Below are 11,644 nucleotides of genomic sequence, written 5' to 3' on the forward strand. Positions count from 1 at the left end.
AAAATGCACACGATAAATGCATCGGTTACATTTGAGCGAATGTAGCCGCTACGCTTATTGGTTGTTTTTGTTTTTTCAAGTTTTGTAAAAGATGTTTTATAAAAAATTTATATTGTAATTCTGGCCTAACTCAAGAGAAGAATCGAATAAAATAAGTGTCATCAGAAACACTAACGCTAGGGAGAAAGTTCGATTCCCAAAAAATTGATTTTCACCAGAGAAAAAATTTGTGAAAATGCATATATTAATATGCTTACATGTATTTAGGCTAGAATATCCGAAAATCAATGCAATTTCTTTGTTTCTTCAATGATAAGTGATTACACATTCATTATAATTGGAAAAGAATATCAACTGAAAACATATAATTTACATTTTATTTGATACAGTTTCCATTTGACTGATTTATTCTGTCTCACACAGAGATATTGTCTTAGATATTATTTGGCTATCTCTCATTTTTAGTATATATAGAAGCAGTTTTTGACATTTTCCTTCTTTGAACGTAGGACCTAAAACGTGTTTGAGAAATCTAGGTTTTTTTATCTCGTTTCTGGAATGTATAATGTAAAACGCAAACGCTTCGGCATTGAACTGGAAAATGTCAACACATTCTTCACCGGACATCTAACTTTCTCGTAAATCCGAAGAATTTCTTCTCAAAAGTCAGAAACGTCAGAAACATCCTTCTGAATCAGAGCGTGCTCAAAAGACGTTCAAGGTGGGAACGGGATATGATATTACATAGCGAATGACACATTTTTAAATTAACAAAAGAACACAGTAAATGGGAATATCCAGGAAGTATATTTCTAACGTTTTCCCGTAGGCAATTGAAATTTCTTTTTGCATTTTTAGGGCTCCAGAAGTACTCAGATATCAAAATTATATGCAAAAATCACAAGAATAGATACCCTATTTGTCAGTAATACTGAGGGTTTTTTGTGTTGCGAAAATACCAAACAGATCGAATTCGGTAAATTTTTCTGAAGTTTAAGGTATTTAAATGAGAAATTTGGGTAGTAAAAAAAATATTCGTGTTAACCTTATCTTTTTTTAATGTAAAATAACCCGATTTCGAATTTACCTTGTGGAAAATTGCGTACACATTTCATTCACGGATAATTAGTGTGGAATTGTGAAACATTTTCGCGAAAAAAAGAAAGGAAAAAAGGGTTTTTTTTTCGAGATTTGAGACGTAAGGTTTTTAACAGCTGGCTGATGGGAATATATCTTTTTGGAAAGAGAGAAGATTCACCTGCCCCTGCGGGGAATCGAATCCACGCCCTTCCATTTTTCGGGTGAACGCACTAGACTACAGAGGTAAAGAATTTCGCAATCTTTCCTTGGAGCTCGTGTGCACTGAACGGGATCGTACATGGACGGTCGGACACAATTCGGGCCAAAGCTCACAATTGCTGACGATGTCACCAAATGGCGACTTATCCGAGGATAGGCATCACTCTCCGCTATCCATACAAAACAGTAACTTGTTAAAAACCTTTGTATGGATAGCAGAGAGTGACGTCATCCTCCGATAAATTCTACTACTACTACTTGAACGTAACGGCATCTCGTAAAAATACCTCTGGAGAATTTCTAACGGATTAATACATGGCAGAATGTGTGTTCTGAGTGTATGTGTTGCCCTAATGCATGCATGTTGTCGGAGTTTCTCTTCGTCGGAGTTCTGATGGTGCTGTCCGATATTTTGAAGTGAAGGCGGTTAATTCTTCAATTTTCATGTTATGCATGTATCATGTTGACTTTTTTAATTCCCTGAAGAAAAATTTAGATACTGGTCTCGTGTAGGCTTTTTCAAATGGCAGCCCAACTCGCATTCGTGCCTCGAAGTTGGAAACCACAGAAAACCAACTTCAGCCGACCACCGTAACAAGTAAAGCTAGAGTTCTTGGTATTCGAGAACAATGCTTGGAATGCAATGATTTTGTAGATACAAAACTAGGGAAAGACGTTTTTGTCTGATAGATGATCAAATGGTTATAATTCCTCGCGTGAATGATAGGTGACACCCGCTGCTCAGAACTGTGCCAAGAGTAGTTATGTAAGCCGCATTGCCATAGACGAGAAAAATTCCATAAGAAGATTAAAGCGAACAAGTCTGTTTTACTTGCTGTGTACCGATTTATAATAATTTTAGTATGCTGATAAATTATTAATTCTATATATAAGCTAAGTTTAAATCTAGCTTTTAAGAATGTGGATATGTAGGTATATACTCAGGGTTAACGTGACATGTTCTGCCAAACGAAAGGAGATCATAAACGAGTCCAAGTGGAACATGAAATATCCTATCAATCTTGCCCTATCTCGAACCGCTTTGGAGTTATGGTGGATAATCCTTGGAATTATGAAGGGGGAAAAACGCATCAAGTCGGAAAAAAACTTACATTTGTAGAGTTTCTGAAAAGCCTACACTCAAACTAAGCACATATTTGAAAAGAACGGAATAAATCGTATAAAGTGACATCAATTTCATCGAAATATCTGGATTTAATGGTGAGCTACAAGTGCCGAAAGTGTAACGAAAGTGTAAGGTCAAAAAACAATTGTTGCCAAAAGTTTTAATCGTCAATTCTGCAAGCACCCTTCTAGCTGCAATCGGCAAAATTTAACAGAAACTTGTCTATTGCATAAGGTTCTGAAAGAAACCTACAATAAACCGTATCAGGAATTAATTTCAGGAGAAATTTAGTCTTTGGTTTGCAATACATCACTGAAATTTGCGTTCGTCAAAGTAATTTTAGTTGGGTTTGGCGACAATTCGATTCTCGAAGCTCGCCATTAAATACAGGTATCCTGTAGATAGAGGCGATGTCAACTTATAATATTTCTTCTGTAAATCAAATTGTCACCAAAATCTGTACAAACTATTTCCGAATTTTCATCGAATACCTACTTCGACAAACGCTGATTGCAGTGATGAATTGCGAACAAAATGCTAAACATCTTCTGTACCAGAAATCCGATATGATTTGTTGTCCGCTCTTTTGAAAGCTGATGCGATGAAAAAGATTTTGGTAAATTTGATAGATTGTAGCTACAAGAATCATTGCGTAACAATTCGATTTCGAACTTTGCGAATCTTTCGGCGCTTGTAGCTCGTCATTAAATCCAGATATTTCGATGAAATCGGTGTCAATTTATGATTTGTTCCGTTCTTTTCAAATACGTGCTTAGTTTGTGTCTAAGTTTTTCAGAAACTTCACCAAATGTTGGTTTTTTCAGACTTGACACTTTTTTTTTCCATAAGCGATTATCCACCATAACCCGAAAATGGTTCCTAGATAGGATAGGGATTATTTAGTGTGTATTCATTTTTTACACTTGGGCGTTCGTCTATCACCCCCCCCCCCCCTCCCATCTTCGTTTGGCAGAACATGCCCCGCTCGCCCTTATATGTTACTGCAAATATGGTAAGTTCAGTTATTTTGTTTTATATCGGTTTATCATAATAACTGATTATTATGTATAATCGGTGATCATTTTGGTAAGTTTGATGAATTTCCTGGAATTTATTACTTTTCGCAGCGATTGTTCATGGTATTTATTACCCAACCCTCATTGGTAAATTTGATAAATGCTAAAAAATTCATCACATTTACCTGAGGTTATGCGGTGTTGATAAACATGATATAACGTACTAAATTCATGACATTTGCCGGTATTATGCATAATCACAATTTTGTAATGGTAAATATGATAATTGGTCCCATTGCCGATAGATAAAATTTATTACTTAGATGACCGCACTTGTGAGCCAAATTCTGAATCGGATATAATAGACTTTGATTTAACGAATTTTTTCACAAACTCCCTCCCCCCTCCGAAATAACTCGCACGGGGGGGGGGGGTTGATACTACTCCCCTCCTCACTAAATATTAAAAAAAAATTCTGAATGTGAACTTCGATATAACGAACTCCTATTTAACAGATTTTACAATTGTACCCCGATATAATGAAATCAAATTTACCAAACGCACTTGTGTGTTATGCATAATTGACAGTGTAAAAGTGATAAATCTATTAAACTTCAACAGACGATTGGGGATTCGTCACATTCATCGTATCATATACAGCAGTTATTTAAAATTATATAGAAATTGATCACAGTGTAACTTTTATTGAATAAATACTTGTATTACACGTGTTTCTGATAATCCATTGACTTTCAATTGCATTTTCTTTTTGTCTCCATTTCAGACAGCGAGTGCAAATCTAATAAAGATCATTGCATCTGACGCATCATCAGAAAAATGCAGAAAAAATAGCAATGCAAAAAATATCATTAGGAATTACTGTATAAATTTAAAACAATAAAACTACATAATGATCAACGATCTTTCCTCTCAAATTTAATAATACTTATAACAAAGAATAATTTGAAATTTTTGTAGGATGCGAACTATATTATTTTTCTTATACGATTAACATTGGCTTAATTTCACTCTAAAAAGCAAAATGCGATTTTCTTATTGTATTGTTTTTTTCTTTTGTCTTTGTAAAGAATAAATTATTTGGGTTAACCTGAGAAAAAAGGACGTAATTAATTTTTGCTTTTGATTAATTGCCTACGAATAAGGATCCGCGGGGCTCGAGTGAATGTTTAATTAGTTTCCAATTACATTCGCGTGTTGCACATGTTGCCACCCGATACCTAGCTCAAAATCCCTCGTGAATTTCTATTGAAGAGTTATTTCAGGTTGATCTTGCCCCTTGTCTTTTCGTATTTGAAAATTGCCGATGCTAACGTTTTTGCTAATACTTTAATCCTTTCTGAAATGCAAGTTTTATTTTTTTTTCCGAAATTAAAATAGTAGATATATTACTCAGGCTAATTTTTTGTCTCATTTTTAAACAAAGACAAAGGATTTGAAAAATAAAACAGGAATTAATCCAATTATTCATTTCCTTTTTAAGCAGAAAAAAAATGCATAGGCTATTCGTTTTTCGTAAATAAATATAACGTACATTGTTAGTTTTATTCTGTTCTTCCGAAAAAAATACACGTTGACAATTTTAGTTACCGTAAGCGTGGACTATTGTGGCCATTTTGCTCTCCATTTTTTTTTAAAATTCAAATTTACTTTCCAATAATCCCGATATATTATTAATACTTTAAAGATTTGGGAACCTTTCTTTTTATATCGATAGACTATTTTATTTTATGTATGTGCAAATTAAAGAAATATAATAATAACTTAATCTATTTTCAATGATTTTCTTCTCGCTCCTCTTTTTCAATAGAAAGTGAGTTTTTTCCTCCCTAATGCAAGAATCCACCAAAAGTGAAAACCTGAGGTTTTTATGGAAAGAGCGCAATAGATTATACTACTTGGATTAATTTTTATATGCTTGCACAAAGAGGTTTTAGTGATCCATTAACAAAGGCCATGTAGTAGCCTACTGTACATAGAAACTGCGGTGACATCTATAATTGAATATCGGTCATTACAGTAGGTAGCGATTTTTGACTGAGGAACAAGTTTTTGATATCATGTTTCTCGTATTACAAACAGCCTCATTTTTCTTTGAATGACAGATTTTAAAAAACTTCTTACACATTAGGTACTGTTTATATAACTTCGTTGGTGAAACTGTTGCGATGGAGCCAGAGGTGCTCGAGCACCTTGAGTGTTTTTTTGGTATGCGTCCAAGAACACCAGAGTTTAATTAAAAATCAAAATGTTTACATGAAGCTCAAGCCGAGTACCACGGGTTCTGATCTCTCTCTCTCTCTCTCTCTCTCTCTCCCTCTCCTTCCCACGCTCTTGAATTTAATTCTTTCCACTTTATTCCTTTCATTCTTTAAATGATTTAATTGAGTATTTAGATCCCAGCACCATTCATGAATCATCAACGTCGAATGAATCATATTTCAAATAAAAAATTAAAAAATGATAAAATTGAAGTATGTAACATGTTGCTGAAAAAAAATATTGGATATAATGATATTATACCAGAACAGATAACTATAAAATCCCTAATAAACTGCTAGTGAACTTTATAATATGCCGAATCATAGGCTAAACTTGTATCTGGTTCATTAGCCTAAGTCCACTCAATATTTGTCACCAACTCGATAATACCTCTAGAAATATTGGGTTTGAGACCCCTCCTCCCCCCGCAATATTTTTGAGCCCTACCAATATTTTCAATATCTTCACACATTGTACTCGTTATCATTTTGAATTTTCGAATTTGATAATGCACTAGTCAATTTTAAATCCTCTCGACCCGTCAAGCAAAGATAAGCATGGGAAAAAATGGGAAAAGAAGATTTCTAGTGGAAAAACGTGTTCTTTTATCTTCTCACATAAAATATTCTCGAGGTTACATTTTCTTATCTAAAATCGGCGCAAATACTTGGCAAACAAAAGAATGGTGTTTGCATTTCTTCGGTAGAACTTCCGACGTAATATTACTTCAGAAACATTGTATGGGTTAAGCTGATTAAAAATGAATAAAAATGTATGTTCAATTATGGTTACCCCTTGCATGTGGGTGATTTTGTCTCAATTCATTTTTTCCTATTCTAAGGGGACAAGAGACGTTCAAATGGAAATTTCTTACCGCTGTAAATTTCTTGCTAAAATGCTTTAATGACATTTCAGAACCAATATAATACCAGTTTCATGTCTCTTAGTTTAAAAAATGTGTTTCATGTTTTTCAACAAACTTGTCCCCTTATTTAGACAGCCAAAGGTGCCAAACTGCAACGGTGATGTTTTTTGGTGATTTTTTGACCCCTGCGTCTCGAATTTCGCTGAAAAGCATCAATATTTTCATTTTGCAGGCATATATCGATGATTTGTTGTATCCATTTTACAGTGTGATTCTATTTCCATGATAATTTTAGGAAAAAAGTTGAAAATGATAAAAAAAATACGCAAATTTTATGCTACAAAAACAGGTTTACATTTTTTTCTTTGATGGTGTCTCAGAATAGAAAAATACTACAAATCATTCATAATTGCCTTAAGAGCAAAATAATGCAAAAACATTGATGCTTTTAAGTGAAATGTAAATGCGGGAACAAACAACCACCATTAAAATGTTTGTTCCAGTTTGGCGCCTTTTGGTTTTTTAAATAAGGTGTAAAGATTGTTGAAACACAAATTTTTCAAACTAAGACACCTGAAATTGTTATTACTTTGATACTGAAATGTCATTAAAGTATTTTTAGCAAGAAATATACAGTAATAAGAAATTTTCATTTGAACATCCATCTCTTCCACCCTTAAAGCATTAAATGAAAAGCTAGGGTATTTCTTGAATCCAGGCTCGTGATAACGCTTGGATTTCTAAAAGAAAACTTATATTTCAACTTGTATTGATCATTAAAACAGCAATATTCACATCGGTGATTCCCAACGTGTTGCCACACAACCCATAAGGGAGAAAATTTGATATTTTAAAACGAGGGGGCATTTTTATGTGTGTGTGTGCATAGATATTTTACTACCGCAACACCTTCCGAGGGCCAGATGAAATCCCTTGGCTGTGCCGCATTTAGTCCGTGAGACAGAGCTTGTTCATCCCTGTTTTAGGCCGGCATCACACTATAAACGTTTGATAAAATATCTTTTATAAAATTTGAAAAATTTCACCAATAAGATCACCGGTTGCATTTGCTTGAATGTAACCGATGCGCTAATTGGTTGCATTTTTCGAGTTTGATAAAATAACTTTTATCAAAATTTTACAGTGAAATGCCAGCCTAAGGGAAATCAAATGATGTGAGAATAAAAATCGATTCCATATGACTGGAATCCTATTCATTCGTTAATATCAGAACGAAATTATCTAAAAAAACGTTTTAATGCGGATAAAGCTGCAATTTTTCCTCCAATTTTACAACTTGACAGGGCAAAAAAAAAAAAAAATAGAAATGCGTCTATAACAAGAAGTCCGTGATAACAGCAATCTCCTTCGTGATTGTGAGCTGTCGCTATAACGGATTTTTACTGTTTTCAAAAAATTTATTTTTACATTTATTTTACGCTCTAGTAAAAAAGAATAAAAAGAATAAAAGAATAAAAAAAAGTATCATTATATATACTTTGAAGTTTTATTTTGGATAAATGTGTGAGCTCATCTATATTTTGTGGAGATGCCGCAATCTATCTCTCTCTCTCTCTCTCTGTCTATTTTGTTGTGATGAAAGAATGATACGTATCTTAGAACCATGTTATGTAACGAATAGTCTCAAAGATATCTTAACATGTTCGCTATCCATATTACTCCAGACGTTGGTGTCACGTTCTAATTAACCAAACGGCTTTTCATTGGACTCGGATGTAAAAGATAGTCCAAAACCGTTTCTTTAATACGTAGTCATCAATCATTAGGCATGATGAGAGTGCATTGGACGATACTTTTACTCAGAGTGTGCGAAGAATCTTATTTCGGAACAGAAAAAAAAACAGTTCAATCTTTTCTCAATTTAAATCTACTAAATATTATTCAACCGTGAGTATACTCCTCCGACCACGAGATGAATTTTCGCTGCGTCATGTCACGTCACGTCGTATATATATATATATAATTGTTCTTCACCTCCCCCAACCCCGGAAAAAGTTGAAATGAAGTCCCTGTACAAGGGTACCAAGCTTTTACCTCCTACAAAACTCCTAGAATCAATCTAGTGGGTAATTTTCCTGGTGTGGCTAGGAAAAGAAATTAATAATTAATAATAACATAATTATAAATAATAAATTAATTAAAATAACATAATAATTAATTAATAATTATCCGATTATTACAAATATGAACTTCAATAGCGACCCACAAGTGTGAGCCCGGTGAACGAGAGTTCGATTGATAATATTCACAAAAACACTATTATTATTGTACACTTAATCGGTTGTTTAGATTCACCTAATAGTAAAACCAGCTCTAATTGGAGTCCATCATTTTATATAACCGGGGTCTTGAACAAAAAATAAAGCTTTCCAGTGGCCCGTGTGGAAAACGGTTGAGCCATCGTTATTATTTATACCATTAGACATTTAGATGCACATTTAGTTTCATTAAGTTTAATAGCATACTCTATTTTTTCAGTGAAATTTCGAATGAATAAATGGTATCAAAAAACAGCACAGAACGAATCCGTGTGATTGTAATTCAGTAGTAGATGCGTACTATGCACAGCTGTCTGACTGGTTTTATGGTAGATTTAAAACAGATCGCCACCTACCGCATTATACCCACAAATTTAGACGACTTTATTCAATGTCGCGTGTATACGGTAAGGCCTCCGCGTCCTGAAGTCCCCCTAGGCTGAGAACTTTGTCGGTGAGAGCCAGACTTTTACGAGCAATTCCATAGTGCATTTATAGTATTAAAAAGTGATGGTAATTTACCCGGTCAGCCCCCCCCCCCCCCGCACCACCTTTGTGTGGGTCATGGAGTCTAATGTTGAGCACATGTCTTGAATAAAGTGCCGCCATCTATTTTCCAAATCGGAAGTTACAAAATGATCATGTCTGCATCTAAGGAATTGTATGTCTATCTTTGGTATCTAGAAAAAGAAAGCCGATATAAAGGCCATAATTTTTGTTTATTGTTGAAGTTTTTTTTTTATTTTTTTTCGTTCAAGATTGTGTTTGAGAATGGAATTCTTATTATAGAGATTTGGCAACACGAATATTCAGGATTTTAAATGTATCCCTGGTAACATTCCTACACGGAATTTATGGACGAAATCGTCTCTTATTTACGTTGCAGACTATGGGATGGCGAATGTTTTCGATAAACCCTTGGTGTTTCGGTTGAGAGAAGATTCTTGAGCAAAGTGGACATTCGAAAAGGTGTCATCGACATGACTGAACAAACTCTGTCTAAGCTTGAAGAAACAGCGAACCGCGTGAATCCATCAGTGCCCTGGGAACGTCGGTGCCCGTCATCCGCGCTGCTTCCGGATACTGACGCTATAAAGATGTTCGTCGGGCAGATACCGCGTTCTTGGGTCGAAGAAGATGTCAGAAACCTCTTCCGGGAGTTCGGACCTATCCATCAAGTCGAAATAATACGTGACAGGATAACGAGCGAGAGTAAAGGATGTTGCTTCGTTATGTTCTACGAGAGGAAGTCAGCCCTGGATGCCGAGAGCGCTTTACACAACAAGAAAGTCCTTCCCGGAATGCGCCACCCTATCCAGATGAAACCAGCGGAGAGCGAAGATCGCAACGGCAGAAAGATTTTCGTCGGCATGTTGAACAAGCTGTACGACGAAAACGACGTGCATGACATGTTCGACCCATTCGGAGCTATCGAGGACTGCACGGTTTTGCGTGACTCCTACGGTCACAGCAAAGGCTGCGCTTTCGTCATCTTTTCATCGAAGTGGTGTGCGGCCAACGCCATCAAACACATGCATCACTCCGTGGTGATGGAAGGCTGCTCGAGTCCCCTCGTCGTCAAGTTCGCCGACACGCCGAAAGTGAAGGACCTGAAGAAGAAGCAGAGACAGACTCTAGCTGATTTGTCGACGTTGTCGCAGATGTTCGCTCGTACCCCGGTGAATGACGCTCTAAGCGGCCTGCAATATCTACCTCAGCTGTTGACCAGCGTGGCAGCTCCTTTCGCCATGCAGAACATCATAGCAGCGTCCGTGGTCGCTTCGCAATCGCTGAGGCAGTTCCAGACCAGCTCCATCGGGAACTTGGGCTACAATCAACTACCCTCCGAAGCGATGAAGCCTTTCGGAAGCGTCGCGATGAATTTAAATAACCCACCCGCCTATCCACCGGGCTGTCTTTCTGCAAGAGGTTACGATCAAGTATTCGGCAGCCTGCACGCAGATTACGCGTCGTCCGAGATCGCGACCCAGACCTACGTCGGCCTACAGCAAGAGTCCCCGGTGTCAACACTTGCCCGCTTGCAAAACATGGCGGCATCCGCAGCGAGATCGCCAGCCACGAAACAATCCGTAGGACCCGAAGGAGCCAACCTGTTTATCTACCACTTGCCGCCAGAGTTCACGGATGTCGATTTGGTCCAGGCATTCGCTCCCTTCGGTCACCTCGTGTCAGCCAAGGTATTCATCGATCGGCAGACGAATCTCAGCAAATGCTTCGGTTTCGTGAGTTACGACAATCCATCGGATGCGGAGGCCGCTATAAGGGCAATGAACGGCACGACTATTGGATCGAAACGACTCAAGGTCCAGTTGAAGAAATCCAATTCCACGTACAGACCCTATTGATGAGTACATTTTTTTTTACCCTTAGCGCTATACCGCGGAAATAAAATGTTTGCGGCATTTAAGGCATAAATTGTTGTTTGTATTTTATAATGGATGTAAACCGTGTATTTTCATGTTTGAAATCAGTTGTGATGTGTTTTGGGAATGGCCAAATGCTCAACTTGAGCTCGATGGAGTCTGAGCCATAGGTTATGTATTATTTTGGTAGCGAAATCTTATGTATGTTGTGGAGCAAGAGCCCATGCAATGTCACGCAATGACACTTTGCTTTTGTTTAGCATTTTGGAGACTGTAAAGTGAAAAACCACGAATGTCGTTAAGTTTGTGTGAAAATAAATTGTGTGGTGACTTGATGCTTGTGTTGGAAACGTTTGCGTGTGTGTATGTTGTTAAATATTAATATATAAGTTAAT

The 11,644-nt window shown here is 36.5% G+C and overlaps 1 pseudogene; it reads left to right on the forward strand.

Moving 5' to 3' along the window:
* Positions 1-9,845: 9,845 nt before the first annotated feature.
* On the forward strand, positions 9,846-11,231 carry LOC149082961 (CUGBP Elav-like family member 2 pseudogene; annotated as a pseudogene).
* The last annotated feature ends 413 nt before the right edge of the window (positions 11,232-11,644 follow it).

The sequence above is a fragment of the Pholcus phalangioides genome, unplaced genomic scaffold (assembly GCF_987345545.1).
Source record: "Pholcus phalangioides strain wild (caught in Gottingen) unplaced genomic scaffold, Ppha-v1.0 ptg000009l_1, whole genome shotgun sequence".
Taxonomy (NCBI): domain Eukaryota; kingdom Metazoa; phylum Arthropoda; class Arachnida; order Araneae; family Pholcidae; genus Pholcus; species Pholcus phalangioides.